This window comes from Alligator mississippiensis, chromosome 5, assembly GCF_030867095.1.
Source record: "Alligator mississippiensis isolate rAllMis1 chromosome 5, rAllMis1, whole genome shotgun sequence".
Classification (NCBI taxonomy): domain Eukaryota; kingdom Metazoa; phylum Chordata; order Crocodylia; family Alligatoridae; genus Alligator; species Alligator mississippiensis.
Genome location: NC_081828.1, coordinates 205,798,298 through 205,814,568, shown reverse-complemented (window position 1 = coordinate 205,814,568; position 16,271 = coordinate 205,798,298). Strand labels below are relative to the sequence as shown.

General features: G+C 45.4%; 1 long non-coding RNA gene across 1 annotated transcript in view; it reads left to right on the top strand.

Annotated features, from left to right (window-relative positions):
* Nucleotides 1-285: 285 nt before the first annotated feature.
* LOC132250953 (uncharacterized) overlaps nt 286-16,271 on the top strand; it is a 38,474-nt gene continuing 22,488 nt past the window's right edge. The window contains exon 1 of the long non-coding RNA XR_009462721.1: nt 286-375. This is a non-coding gene — a long non-coding RNA (uncharacterized LOC132250953). The remainder of the gene's footprint in view (nt 376-16,271) is intronic.

Genomic DNA, 16,271 nt, shown 5'->3' with positions numbered 1-16,271 from the left:
CCCGGCGCTGGGCAGGTCCCGCGGGGTGGGGCCGGGGCCGGGGCTCTGCGCTCAACTCTTCTCGCGCCGCTGCTGCTTGCGGAGGGTGCCCGCTTGCCCGGCGGCTCCGGGGTGCGCTGCCCGGCGCGGGGCGGGGCGCTGTGCTGTGCTGTGCTGTGCCCGGCGCTGCCCGGGCGCGGAGAGGCGGGTTTGGCGGGGAGGCGGCGGCTGGAGCCGCGCTCCTCATCGCGCCGCCGACTTGCTGCGGGCTCGGGCGGGCGGGCGGGCGAGCGGACAGGCGGCGGCGGCGGCGGCGGCGGCCCCCCTGCCCTCACCATGAACCAGACGGCGGGAGTGAGCAACAGCGTGCGCTGCCCCGCCGGGAAGGGCCCCAAGGTAAGGGCGGAGGACCCCGCACCTCCCCGCAGCAGCGCGGGGGTGGGGATGGCAGAGCGGGGCAGGGCGTCCCCCTAGGAGAGGCACCAGCCTGCTCCATCCCAGGACCTTCCCCCCTTTCCTTCCTCTTCTCGGTGGGGAAGGTGTCCAGGCTCTGTGCACTTGGCACAGCGGGGCCGGGGCGTGGGATTGCACCGGCTGCTGTTCTTTGCCAGCCTCGGAGCCCTTCTCTCTTCGGGATGTTATTGCACTTGCACTTTTCCCAGCTCAGGCCAAAAGAGACCACCCCCCCGAGGTGGGTGCTGTGTCCTGTGCCTGCCTTCCCCACCTGCATCGTTTCATAGTTTCTAGGGTCAGAAGGGACCTGAACAGATGATCAGGTCCGACCCCCTGCCCTGCGCAGGAACGAGCGCTGGGATCATAACACCGCAGCCAGATCTCTATCCGACCTCCTGTTGAAGACCCCCAGGGTGGGGGAGAGCGCCGCCTCCCTTGGGAGCCCGTTCCGGAGCCTGGCAGCCCAACGCCTCCAGATAGCAATGCATGAGGGGGATACCCCCATTTCCCTCCCTCTCAGGAGGGTCCAGTCCTCCCTGGCTAGGAGGCTACATGAGCAGAGCGGAGGCTTGCAGGCTGTCCAGGCGTGCACCGAGACGGGATGACCCGCTGAAGACGGCCGGGCTCATCTTTGTGGCTAGTCCTGGACGAATACTTAAGGGCATGCGTGGGGACTTGAAAGATCAAAGGTTAAATCTAATGGCATGGCCTTTTGGAAAAGTTGTCAAGGTTGGGTCTCCTTTGCCACTCCCTGTTCTTTATTTGGGTGAAGGGGCAGGGCCATGGTCATTACTTAACATTGTTATCACAGTAAATGCTGCTGTGTTGTTATGTACCACAGAAGGGCAAGATACGGGTCAAGCCCCAATATTTCTGGAGCTGAATAAGTGATATACATGTACTTGAAGACACCTGCAGCTCAGTGCCAACACTGTAGGTTGTGTTTGAATGTTTTATTTAATGATTGTTTGAATAGTTTGTTTAGTGACTGGTGATTTTAGCTCTTTATTTAAAACCACGTGCAGCTCCATGCTTGCTTGATTCAGTTGCACAGAAGGCTTCTACAGTTCAGAAATAGTATCTCTTCAGCAAGGGCTGAAAACTAATAACTATCCTGGAAGACTAGTCTAGGGCAAATAAGCTGACTTTCTTGGGATGTGCTCTGAAGCAGTTTGCCAGAAGTTTATTTTCCCCTGAAACATGTTGGCAGTCTTTTGATTTAATGTCTTAAAACAGCTGGGATTGCCAACTCACTGGGGCAAGGTCACTCTGATTCCTGGTTTAGCTGTGGTTTCTTTCTCTCTCTAAGGAATAGTCTCTACACCTTTCCTTTGCAAGATTTACAGCTCTGCATATTTGTGATGAGCAATGGAGCTAATGTTTTATATACAGGGGTCCTAGTAAATGAATGATAAAAGTAAATCGCTTGATTGAAATTCTAAACTGTAGCAGTGTGTAAGTATCCACTAAAACCTTGCACATTGTATTGACATATCCATTTAATTTATTTAACTGATTAGCAAACATCTAAATCCATGTCACTTCCAATTAGCATTGAAAGACTGATTAGTTGGCTGGCAGTAACTATTTTTGAGCAATTTTTTTCACACATTTGGGGTCCGCGCTTTCCTCAGGTGAGTAACTCCATTACCTTCAAAGGGACAGCTCATGTCAGTAGGCTGAGTAGTAATCAACCTCTTAGTTTCCTAAATTTGCAAACATTGTGAAGTCATTGGGGAAAACTCCCATTGATTTTTGGTGGGAGCAGGACTGGACCTAAAGCAAGCAAGTCTGCATTAAAGGAAGGATGTTGTAATAATAGGGATGCTAGATTTGGGTTTACAAAATTCAAATTCAGTTCCTTCCTGTACCACAGGCTTCCTGCATGATGACTTTGGACAGTTAGGGCTAGATCTACAAAAGGACTTGGGTAAGGTGCTGCTGCTTGTTGTAGATTCCTCGTTTCCAGAGTGGAAGCCAGAGCCTGGATATTTAGCTGTCTAACTCTCCCCATGTGCTGTACAGGGAGTTTTGGTGAGATTTGTAGTGAGATTCATACCCTCTGCATGTTTATGGTGTGACTCAGGTCCCTTCCTGCCACATCCTGCCCCCCACCCCCCTTCTGTTCCTTGATATAATAGGACAGGAGCATTCACTTAATTTTAGAACAATAGTGACAATGCTGTCCGGTTATGCCATACCTCAGTGTTCAGAGCACTCATCCAGGATGTGAGACACCTGGGTTCAGCCTGAACAGGTTCAAATCTACATTTCCATCCTCCCAGGTAAGTGCCCTAGTCCCCAGGCAATAGGGTAGGCTGGGGGAGAACACTCGCCATCCTTCTTATGTTTGCTATGCCACTTTGCAAGAATGTATGATTTGTTAGGCCAATGGGAGAGAGACTTAGTCTGTAGCCCAGGCATCAAGACACTTGCTGGGGAGAGGGGAGTCCTGTCTGCTGATCTCTGCTTCAAGTTGCCATTGAATAAACTGTATAAGGTTGCCTAATGCCAGACAGTTATGGAGATGTGGGGTTCATACGTTGGAGCAATAAGGTCATAGCACCCAAATCTCTCACATCTGGAGCTGTGCTCTCCAACCACTGAGCTGTTGTATAAAAAAGGGGCCCTGACACCAACACTACCTCTTTCTTCTCTTGCCACGGTTTAGAATGAAAGTGGCCATGGGATGTGTGTTTTGTGGAGTTCACGCCTGAAGAAGTGTCAGACAGGCTCACAGCACACCTATTACACTGGTCCCTTTAATGTGCTAGGACAGAGGAGCACCTAGTCTGGAGATCCTGGTCAAGCTTAGGCATGAGACAGATGCTGAGTGGTTTAGCACTGACGAGATGGAAGCAGCTTTGGGAATTCACAGAAACAACTTGAGTCGCATAGAGAGTTTAATAGGTTGGATATTAGGTGACAAAGTAGTTGGCAGGGTTTTGGAGGATGACACTCTGGGACTTGGATGTCTCAGTTCAATCTACAGACACCCTGTAGATGCCTGGGTCCTTTTTTGGATCTGCGCGTTAGTGTTTCTGTGCCTCAATTACTCATCTGTAAAATGGAGAGAATCAAATTTCCCTTCTTCATAGGGATATTGGGAGACACTCTGGGACTGTATAGTACATTTTGGCCCAATTGAATAATGCTGCATTAAACCTGAGTAACTGGTAAATGCCTCTATCTTTGATCTCCCAAGTGCTTGTAGGACAATCTTTAGTTTGTTGTGGATGTTAAGCAAACACCAGCCATATCTTAACATTAAACTAACATATATATCTACAGCACTTCTCACTTTAAAGTTGAGGAACTTGGGTTTTGGACAGCCATATACATTGCTGTAACCAAACTGCAGGTCAGGAATAAAGAATACTTATGGGCAGCATTGGGTGCTTTAGACATTTTTGCTTTTTTGAGGAAAAACAGCTGTTCTCTTTAGCAAATCTCAGTGTCTTAAAAAAGTATAAGGTGGAGAAACAATTATAGGCCTGTTTGCCTGCAACAATGTAAAGTCCTTGCTCAGGTAAAGCACCATGAAGCTTATCTTGAAAAAGACAAAAGACTCATTGCATCCTTGATTACTCTACTGTTATTTTGAAAAGATGTAGATGACAGCTACACGCTGCTACTTCAGGTACTACTTACTGTACAGTGTCTTCACAGGCAGTCGCACCAACCTGACGGTGGCAGAATCTCTTGAAATCTGGTAAACCAGTATTACCAGGACTAAAATCTTAATGTACATTGTCTGATGCATATAAAACATTTTCTTACAATGTTTTAATTGCTCTTCTTTAATTAGAGGCTGTCATATTTGTACTGTAGGCATCCGATTCTCCTCTCACTTAAAGGGTTTTCCACCAAGTTTACTCCCACTGATTTCAAATCCTGCTGATTTCCATTAATACAACTGACAGGAGATTTAGGCCCCATACATTTTTAAAAGCCCAGGTGCATGACAAGTGTGGATAGGGCCATGATCTTACCTTCTGTGCTGTCTTGCTTCAGATGAGATGAGTTTGGCTCATTACATTTTTCTTTTGCCTGTGGCATTTGACCACATTTGTGAGGGTCAGCATTAACTTTGGTTTGTCTGGATGACGATAAAAGTATGCTTCTAAAATGCCCTAGCTAGCTGCGTGCTGTAAAACTCTGCTGATGGCTGTCATGTTGCATTGTAATGTGTCTTAGGCATTAGCGCTGTTAGCATGCTAAGATACATCTGACTGTCTGGACTAGGGTTTCAGAAGGTTTTAGTTGGACCATTTTCAAAAGGCATCTTTTAAGCCTACTCTGGACACACTCTTTAAAAAAATCACATTTTAGATCTAAATATTTTTGCCTTTTTAATGCTGTAACACAGTCATGCACAAGGGCCCAACAAAGACCAGGACATTGCTAGATGTTATAAACAGACATATGCAGTAAGAGGTTGCAGGCTTTAAGGAGCTGGGACTGTCTAAACAGACAGTGCAGACAAAAGGTGAGAGACAGGAAGAGTTGTTCTCATTTTACAGGCAGTGAACTGAGGTACAGCACTTAAGTGGTTTGCCCATAATCAAGGAAGTCTGAAGCAGAGCTAGGCATTGAAACCTAACACTGCAGTCTGCTGCAGGTGACAGATTGGAGAGAGTTTTTTCTATTCTAATTTTCTTTCTTTCTCAGATTTTGTCTTTGACTGTACTAATATAGAGTCTTTCTCCTATATAATCAGCTGTACCAAGCCCCTCAACCCCAGGAACTGGCAGAGGAAAGTTCATCCTTTTATAAAGGGGATGCTGGGGATTAGGGTCACAAGCCAATGGGCGAAGGAGAGGGGGACAGACACACTTAAATAAATGTTAACATTGAGGTACACACATTTAGCATCTGGGTCACAGGAAGTAAACAGTGACACTGTAGTGAACTCAGCCAAGAACAGGTAACTGGTAGAAAACACTAACACTGTGATATATACACTTAAAAGAATCTAAAACCCTCCCACAACTCCAGAGGGCTGCAAACTAGTCTCTGGACCCATCTGCCCAGCCTTCACATCTGAGCCCCGCTGCTGCAATTTGCTGCCCTAGCTCCACCTCTTCTTCCAGCTCTCTGACCAAGCATCTCTTTCTCTCTCTGCTGCACAACCTGAACCCCCATGCTGCTCCTTTCACTTTCCCCTGCCCCCTTCTGGGAGTTGTAGAGCACATTGCAGTTCCTTCCTCCAGTCCCCTGGTAGCTTCTGGGAGCGTCAGTTCAGACTACAGTTCCTTCCTTCAGTCCCCTGGAGGTTTCTGGGCATTATAGTTCATATTACAGTATTACAGTACATGACATTCAACATCACAGTACATTACACAACTTTCCATTGGATGGATCTTTTCCACAGCAGCAGGGGACAAAAGATGTCAAAAATTAGAAAAATGGACCACAGAACCACACAGATTGACACGGGGTTTCAGTGTCACGCTGGAGACTGACTTTAGCATGTGCTAAATTGACAAGATTTTAAGTTGACGCTGTCTTTTTAATGTGCAGAATTAGTACGAAATGTCTTGCAGCTGTTGATGTAAAAAAAAGAAGTTTTTGTAAGCCTCTTAACCAGACTTTAATTAACTCAACATTAAGCATTCGAGTACTAATGACTCTTTGTGAGATGCTTGGCCAGAATTTCCATCTTGTTTTATTTCACACTTTAGAATCTCTGCTCTCATTTCTATAGTATATTATTGTGTTTTCCCTTGTAAGGCTAATGTTTGTTTTCAGTGAATGTCATGGATGTCCCAGTAGGGACTCGTTGAAACCATTTCTACCACCAGTCATTCCTCAAGGCTCCCATTATTGTTAATGGGAATTTCACAAGAAGCACAATGGCAGATGGGTTGTGGTTGTTGCCTGTTTAAGGTGTCTCATCCTGACTCCAGAGGGAAGTATCTGAGTCTTAGCCTTGTGCCAAGGCTGCCTCCAGCTGTGAGTGGGTGCCTGGTCCTTTGGGATGCTGGTCACATCACTCTTTCGTGTGCCACTGGGTACAGAAACAAGCATGTCTCAACCACGCTAGCCAGGCTTGAGTGTACTTCTGACAATGGCAGTTTCAAGCTCATAAATAGTCAAACAAGTCTCAAGTTTTCCTTTAAAGAATCTGTAGTATATAATTGTTTCTCAGGAAGGTGGCATTTTAACATATGTTAGTGATACAGTTCTCCGTTGCATCCTAAATCGTCACAGAGAGGTGTTGAAAGTTAAATTCAAAGAATACCCCATCAGTTGCTCTGGCTTTAGGGCTCAGATTTGTGAGGCCATAGTAGCAGCCTAGTGAAGAAAGTATTGGGCTGGGAATTCGGGTACTGTGATTTGACCTTATGCGTGTCTGTGGGCAACTCGCTATGCTGCTTTGGGCTACTGATTCTTCGTGAAGCCTTGTCCCTTGAGGTGGTGGGCTCTTCACAAGAAGGACTGGTTCTGACTGTGTCCTTGTTCAGTGCCAGGCGAGTACCTGGATTGACGAGTGTCCTTGACTCCCTTGGGAGCTTAGCAGCAAGCCCACAAAGGAATGCTCTTTAAATGATGTCAGGCTAAATCATGTTTAAAAAAATGAGACCATACCAAAGTATAAAAATGAACAGCGAAAACATTCAAAATAAGATTGTGCTTCGTCTGATCCACGTGTTCATGCAGGGTAGGGCTGAGCGCCGGAGATGCACTGGAAAGGTGTCCCCATCCAGGGTTAGAATAGCCTATTTGCTGCATTTCTGAAAAGGTGTGTTTGGGTGGTAAAGAATAAGTCATCTGAGGATCTCTTCCCCATATACAAGGGCTACAAACGAAGTTGTTTGCCTCACCATGAAGTCTAGACTGCTGTTATCTCTGGACTACACAGCATGTGAGGGTGGGGAAGGAACCAGAGAATGGTTCCTTATAAAAGTTTTCCAGGAAAGTTGGGGAGATGGTACTCTCCAAAGCCCTGAAAATGTCACACCTGTTGCAAACATGCTCCAGCACATGGTGTGGTTTGTCTCTGCAGTGCTGTTTAGTATACATCAGCACCTTAGAAAAGAGGAAGAAAGCCTCAAGATACCTGTTAGTGAGGACATGACGAGAGACTGCACTGCTGTAGCTGTCTTGGTCTGTATTTACTTGTGGGTGCTGAACTCTGTTGCTGTTTTTCATCTTTAATGAGAGCTGAACACATCATAAAATTTTATTGGGTGTTTATTCTAACAAAATTAACTAACAGTTGGGGCTTTAAAAACTCCAGCAGAGCTCTGTGCACCACTGCTGGGATATGCAATAGGTCTTTAACTGGTGGAGGACGGGCAAATATCTGGGATCCAATGGCAGTAAACCATTTTATGCTAAATTTATTATTAATTTGTTATTAGCTAAAATGGGTTAATTAAAAAAAGTCCTAATGTTGCACAGGCAAAAAAGAAGGCCCTTTCAGTGGATTTAAAGTTCCTTTAAGGAGGACGCTCATCAAATAATTAGAAGTGGTATTAAAGTTGTGGCATTACTTTGTAATGCTCAGGCCATTGGGTTGGGGGAGTCTTATTAATCTAGCCTGCCAATTTCCCTCCTCAGATGCTCACTTCAAGTAATGGGAAGAAAATCAGTTTTCACTTCTGAATGATTTTATTTCCCAGTGAGCCAGAAGCGTTATCATGCTATGACTATAGCATGGATCACTTAGGGCCGTTGCCACTGACTTCAGTGGGAGAAGAAATGGACCCCTGGGCTATGGTGTGCTTGATTGTGTGAAGTTATTTAAGATTTAGTTCCTTGTTCACTGGAATAGGTTTCAGTTATTTTTTTTATCCGTGTTGTTATATAAACAGGGAACTGATTTTTGTTTTGTTTTGTTTTTAATACAGCCTTCCAAGTCCTGGGCCCTTTTATTTGGAAAGAGTTTGATTTTTTTAATCTTCACATTATAAGGAGACTCTGTAGTCTTTCCTTCTCACCTCAGAGCAGAATGGCAAGGCTCGCACACCAGAGGTCAAGGCTATTCCAGTGGCTCTTAAGTCAAATCACTGAGGGTACTTGGGTGTGAATGTCTGGATATTTGTAGGCCCCTCTTTGTGGCATGGCCAGAGAGGAAGGACGGTCTTGTGGCTAAGAGCACTGGGATGGAATTAAAAAGAAATGGTTAAAGCGCAGATTTCTAGTGGGACTTTGGGTAAGTCACTTAGATTAATCCTGCAGTGAAGCCCACTCCCACTCCAGCCCTGTGGCCTAATTCTCTATACTCCCTTTTCTGCAAAAGTAAGACTGGTAAGGAGATAATACTTTCCTTGTCTATTTAGATCATGAATGCTTGGGCAGGGACTTACTGTGTCTGTGCAAAGCCAAGTTCAATGAGACCTGAAGGCTAATTGTGCGCCTGTAATTAAAAACGGAGCCCCTCACATTTATTAATGTCTTAAATTAAAGGCCCCCATTCTACTTTTGCAGAAAACAAACAAACATGAGAGGAGCTGGACCTAGTATACCAAGTAGTTTTCCAGCATCATCCCATGAGACATGCATAAAGAAATACTCTGCAGGAAATCTGCCAGGTGTCCCTTATGGAAATCTACGGATCATGAGCTGAGATAGTCTTGAAGTCCTGTGTTCCTTTAAGCAGTGCATGCAGATTGAAAAAGAAGTGGTAGATCAATGCTTTTGGCCCCTTACTTAGTGTCTGAAGTCAACAAACTCTCATTTATTTGCAGATGGTCTCTCTCAAATTGGAATTCAGGAGACAGGTTGAAATTATCCCAGACTGAAAGGCAGATGCATTACTGGTAATTTACTATTACCTGCCACAGTAGTAACTTGCCATGGACAATATTCTTTTTTATTTTTTTTTTTAGTGGGTTATCTTGTGTCTGTAGATTAACTCATGCTTTTCTCTGACTGCTCCCTAGCCATCATAAACAGCTTGTACTGCTTGCAGATTTTAGGCAGGGCATTTTAATGAAGTAGGAATTTGCTCAATATGGTATTATACTCACACTGATGCTTTACAGTGGTGACTGATAGGAACATGCAGGCATTAAATAACAAGTCTGCTTAATGTTCCCTTGATTATTTCTGCTTATAAAACCCAGTCATGGTTCAGGACATGCCCCCCCTCACCGGGCAATGAGATCTACAAATATAGCGAAGGGGCAATGCAAGAAGCTGTACAAACTTGGGGAAAAACGGTAGCTCCTACCCCAAGGAATGTCAGCAGTCAGGGTTTAGATTTGTTTACTGGTATATATTAGATTTGGTACTGGTATATAATCTTCACCAGCCTAGAGCTTTATTCTGCAACTTTCTTTCAGAATGAATGTGCGTGTCCTGTCTCGGGTCTTTCACAATGCTTAAGGCTTGCTATACAATATTAAGAGGACTTAGTGTGGACCCTTAATAAACATCCCTCTATTGCCTTGCCAATTTGTCTAAGGCTATGGACAAGTACATCTTTTAACTACTTTGAAAGGGAAGCAGGGAGCTAATGCACATCAGCTAGAGTAGGATATACTGTAATTGTGATAGCTGTGTGCTGCTGTAACAACACAAGTTAACTACTTTAAATCTCTGTAAGAAGCAAGGTCAAAGTTTCAGCAGTTTTACTATGGTTATATTGATATAGACACATGCAGATGCCACTATCACATTGTAATAACTTGTACCCTGTTATTCACTATTGATACAGTTGTTACTTAGGTCTAGGTCTAGGTTGTGGGCCCCTGACTTAGGGCATACAGTGCCATTAGATCCAGCCTAGAGCCAGGGGACTTTGGTGGCCGGGGAGCAGGAAGAAGTACTGCCACTGGCCAGGTTCTAGCAGTGACTAACTTTGGACCCAGCTGGCCCAGCACAGGAGAAACATTGCTGACTGCTGCTTTAAGTTTTGAACCTGGCATGACTATTGGTGGATTACCTGTCCACTAGCTAGGGACAGACATTCAAAAAGCTGGAGCCTGAATTGATTCAGTCTTGCAGATTAGTCTAACCTGCATAGGTTGAACCAGTTTGCAAGTGATCAGACATTCACTTTTGACTCAGAAAACCCCCTCCCTGCCCCCTTTGCCCAAGGGGGCTGTGCTGGCCAGTCCCTGGCCGCACCCTGCCCTGCCCCCGCTGCTGGAGCTGCAAGGGGGAGCGACTGTGATGGGGCAGTAGCCCCCGTGATGGTGTCCCGGGAGCACAAGCCTCTTCCCAGCGGAGGGGCTGTGCTGTGGGCAGAGCTGCCACAGACTGTGGGATGAGCAGCAGCACCAGGACTCGGAGGGGTGGCCACAGCTCCCTAAGCCCTCCCTAGCACACTGCTGCCGCTCATCCCACGCAGTCTGCAGCAGTTCTGCCCACCCTGCTCCTGCCCACAGTGCAGCCCCCCTGCCAGGAAGAGGCTTGCACTCCCAGGGCACCATCACAGGGGCTGCTGCTCCATCAGGGTCCCTCCCCCTTGTGGCTCCAGCGGCAGGGGTTGGGGCATAGCCAGAGCCTGGCCGGCATGGACCCCTTAGGTGAAGGGGGCAGAGAGGGGGCTGCTTATGTTGCTCACCCCATGCAGGGAGAGATTAGTGGAGGTGGTAGTCAGAGATCGCAGACCCCACCTGCAGTCCCCCAAGGGGAGAGGGGACGGAGGAGGGAATAAACCCCCACCCTGCCCTCTTTGCCTCAGGGGGCCATGCCAGCTGGTTCCTGGCCGTGCCCCCACAGCAATGAGGGGGGCAGACCCTGACACAGACTGCTGTGCCCCAGCCAGGCAGCCCCATGTGCTGAGGTCTTAAACCAATTTCTGATCACTTAAATTGGTTTATGTGTAACTTCTGTCCCTAGCCTACGTGTTACCACTGGGTAATTTAAGGCACCTCCTGTTGGGTACATAAAATCACACCTAAAATCTTCAGTCTAGTCTAATGATATACCCAGTGCCATAAGGGTGAATGACTCCATACAGTGCCATTACTCATGCCGTTAGTCTCTAGTAATAGGTTAAGTGGATTTTTTTTTCTCCATGCACCAGTGGAAGATTTCAGTACTTCACTATATAAATGTTATGCATGATCATTTTACCATAATAAAAAATATCTTGTTTAAAGCTATGCCTTTAACACCAGAGATTATAAATAACTTTCAATTACTAGCCTTAGTTATTCAGGTATTTTCCTCCAGTAATATTGATGTATTTTACAGTATTTGGTACTCGGAGAAGGCCTGATTGCTGACTGACAGGGAGAAGCTAAAGAGGCAGTTTTTCATTTCTGTGCATGGGAAACTCACCAAACTTCCCATAATGTTAATAAGAGCAACTCACCTACATCTCATGTGCACTGATGGGAGAGAATAGGCTCAAAAGCTGTTTCAGAGTGCAGAGCTTCAAGTTTATTGAAGAACCCAGTAATGAAAAACTATGTTTCTTGGCACTTATTGTACAAAAATGAGGCCTCCAGCACTTTAAATTACAATTTTCAGAGACATTTCCACAAATCACTTAATCTGTTTAAAAAGCTCCTCTATTCTGAGTTCCTTGTAGGCATTTATTAGATTTGGATTCTGATATGGAGACTATCCAGAATGAGAAAAAAAATCAATGCTTTAGCTATGAGCTGTCACTTTTATATACTCTGCTATGCTCTTGAATCAGAAATTGAGAAAATTCAGGGTAAACTGAGGGAATAAAGCCATTGTCCTGCCACAGTTGTCTCTGGTCTTATCTCTAGCAAGGTAATCTAGTCTGTTGTGATGTTTACAAGTTCAACTAAACTTGTGTGCAATTGAGAAATTGGTACTCATTGCAAAAGCAGCCAGATCCTGAGATAAGAAAGAGAGGGAGAGATGTCATGGCAGCAGAGGCATATTGTGTAAAATGGAAAAGAAGCACTGTATCTCAGGCTCCTGAAAGTCAGTATGTATGTAATAAAGTTCATGAGCCTATCCATGCGAATGTGTGTGGAAATAAAAAAGGAACAAAATAGGGATGCAGCTGAGGAAAGGTCTGGGGCATCTCTGAAATTAGCACTGTCTTTTGATTTTTTTTTTAATTTTTTTTTTTAAGAGGGCAGTCAGTCTAATCAATTGTTTGAATAATTTAGACATACAACTAAGCGAGCATTTCCGCATCCCCTCACAAAGCCTTTACTTTGGGATGGATCTCTCGGGCAGACTCTGTTCTCATTTAAAATGAAACGAGAAAGCCTCAAGGTTACAGGAAGTCTAATCAAAACAGGGATAGAGTGTATCCAGCGTAGACACCTCTGCCTGCATGTGCAGAGCTTGAATGCATAGCTCCGTGGGAAACGACTAGCTTTTTTTAGTGACTGCTAATCGACAGGGCAGAGATCATACTTTGTCAGCCTTGCCTCCTATTCCACTGCCTATGGAGACGCATGAGAAAGGAAAGAATGATAATAGGAAGTGATCCACCAGTACCTTCTAAAGTGTGGGGCATATTCCCTGGGAGGAAAGTCTGGTAAAATGTGGTAAGCTAAATAGCAGCACACAAACGAGTTGTGGGAGGTTATGGGGAACAATTTTTGTTACTTATGCTTTGCCCAAGCTCAGGCTTTCCAAAGTTTGGGTAACTGAACTAAGCAATTACCAACACCATATGGGTTTAGGCAGTTGTGTGTGCACCCACAACCCTGCTGGATACTACATGATGTAATCTGTTAATCTAACACTGAGCTAAGCAAGAAAAGATGCTTTGATGAATCCAGAGATATCTTTTTTTGAAAAGCCAGTTCAGCCAAGCCAGTCAACAGGAGGCTCCTGGCTGAAAAAGAGTTGTGAAGATGTTGGTATTTGTGCACGGAAGATTTATGGATCTCTGCATGGAACTGAAGGCAGATTTAGATAAAGCTGGGCAAGGCTAACTTGTGCTTTGCCTGTAATTGTCAGCGTGATACCAGGTTTAGTTTTTTTGGCTGCAAGATCCTTTGGGAGCCCTGCAGGGTACTATACAAGCATTAGTGGGTCAGGCATTGGCTGGCCCATGCTTCACTTTATGAATGTCATTCTAAATAAATCTAATCAATACCGCAACTTCTTTAGAAGAACACAAGTGCTTTGCTATTTATGCTATACACCTTATGGCTTGATGGTATCTCATGGCAGGTAATTTTTCCTTTAATCCTGAGAGCTCTAGATTATGTGTGTGTTTGAACAAAATAAACCCAGAAGAAATCTGGTTCTCCAGTCCCTTGACACACTTTGCGGCCAGTGTAATGGCATTTAGCATGGCAGAGGTGAAGTGGAGAGTCAGGTTGTGTATCCTCTTGTAGTATAAGATTCCCAGCGACATGTCCTGATTCATTCATATGTTCATTTTTAGTCAATCAGCCCTAGATTGACTAAAAATCTAGGCTTTGATTTTGAGTCTAGCTAAATTACTGGAAGGCTGTTGCCAGTATAATTGGTCTAGTCCTTGTTTTTAGCTTTGGACTACTGTGATGAAGCTCCTTTTTTGCTTTTTGAAGAAAACTAGCTTTGAATCTGGGGATTGGTCCACACCTACATAACAGTGAGGGAAAGTTGAGGAGCTGGAGAAAGTCACTCACAAAACTCTCTGCAATCATTGTCAGTGGAGTTTCTGAGGCCTTATTACTGGGAGGAGAGCAATTACTGGCTATGTGGAGGAGGCAAATGTTTCTCTAACGCACTTTTAATTATCTATGGCTCTCATTACTGTAGCAACTCAAAATCCTTAATGCATTTTTCCACCTAGCACTCTTGTAAGGTAGGAAAATATTGTTATCCTTGTGAACAGAACAGGAACTGAGGCACAGGGAGATTATACACCAGATATTTAGAGAGGCTTAGCATATCTATGGTACAAAGCAACACTGTGCAGAGATGCCAGAACTAGAATCAGTATAGTTGTGTTAATGTGGGGGCTGGGTCCAAGCTGATTATCTCAGGTGAGGAGCAGGGTTTATTCACCTGCAGTTAAACACCTACATCCATTCAGATTCTGGAACTAGTGTATGCAGAGCTAACTCAGCTCATCTCCACATGGCATCATTTTGCACTGCCTAGACTTTCCTCTGGGTGCTTTAAAGATGTGGACAAGGGCCTAATTTGATTTTCCTTAGCACCTAACTCTGGACAAATGGGAAATGGGACCCCTGGTTCTTTTGGGAGCCCCGCAAGGTGCATGCCTGCAACTTCAGCTGCCTACAAACTTTTAACCATCTGGCACCAAACAACTTTTCCCAAGATTGCACAAGGCATGTGTGGGAAAGCAAGAAGCAGAACCCAGATCTTCAGTGCACTAGCTGCTTGATCATCCTCCCAGCAGGGACAGGAAAGGTTTTTGCAGTACGCTGGTTTAGTGCACCCACAGTTACCAGAGGCCAACCCTTGCCACACATCTCTGAATCAAGACCCCAACTCACAGAGGCTTCTGACTCCCATGGATTCCAATGGAGTTAGACTGTTAAAGATGTTTGGGATACTTGTTACAGCCCTGAGGACTGGTATCCATTGACCCCAGTAGATGCAGTTATACCCACAGCTCCGTGCAGTCATGTCAAGGTCAGTGACAGGACATAGGCACATGAACAAGTTACCATAAGGGGAACAAGGGGGCAGGGAGGTAGGATTTATCATGCATCTGCTACTCCGTAATAACCGACGTGTGCATGCTCTTGCTCCATAGTAAATGGTAGCTCAATGAAGAGTATTCTTTTACTGCAGGGTAAGAGCATGCGCATAGGAAGTTACCATCAGGCAGCTGGTAAATGTGTAAATCTCTACACATTTTTACCTCCTGGGAATTTATTCATATGCCCATGGCCACAGTGTGGTCCTTGTGTAGGTCACACTTGCCTAACAATATGGACCTTGAAGTGTCACTTTTCGCCTCTGAATGCAGCCCTTGAAATCTTAATAGTATGGCTTAGGTATCAGAAAGTGCTGCTGACATATTATTCCCATACAGTCTTCTGAAGAACTAAGACTTCCCTGGCAGTGTCATAGCATTTAAGGGGTGGATCCAAAAGCAGCTGTAGGCGCACAAAGTGGGATTTAGGTGCCTAAATTCTCCCCTCCTCTGAAGTAGCAATCCTGAAAGCCTCTGCTCAGCTGCTGCCTAATCCTAGAGATGCCTAATGTGACCACCAAATAATAGAATTCACCATAAGGCGTAGAGTGGGAAAGGTAATGAGTAGGGTGGAAGTGCTAGACTTTAGGAAGGCTGACTTCAGTGAGCTCAGGCATTTAGTCAATGAGGTACTGCAGGGTGAGAGATTTGGTGAGATGGGAGCCCAGGAAGGGTGGCTGTGCCTTAAGGAAGCGATCCTTCAGGTGCAGAGGGAGACGATCCCGATGCAGGGAGAAAGGGTCCAAGAGGCTTCCTTGGCTAACCAGAGAAATCCAGAGCAGCCTAAGGGCAAAAAGGGGGGCATATAAACAGTGGAAACAGGGAGAAATTACTAAAGAGGAGTATGCCTCCTCAGCTCGCAGTTGTAGGGAGGCAGTTAGAAAGGCCAAAGGTGAGGATGGCATCCCAAGTTAAGGATAACAAAAAATTGTTTTTCAGATATATAGGAAGTAAAAGGAAGGCCCAGGGCAGAATAGGACCGCTACTGAATGGGCAGAAGCAATTGGTGACGGACAGGGGGGACAAGGCTGAACTCCTCAATGAGTTCTTTGCCTCCGTGTTCCTAAACGAGGGGCAAGACAAGTCTCACAATGGGATCATAGAAAGACAACAGCAGAGTGCCAGACTGCCAAGCGTTGACCCTGAGATGTTGCAGAGTCACTTGGAAAGACTGGATGAGTTTAAGTCAGCAGGCCCGGATGAGCTCCACCCAAGGGTACTGAAGGCACTAGCTGAGGTCATTGCACAGCCACTGGCAAGAATATTTGAGCTCTCGTGG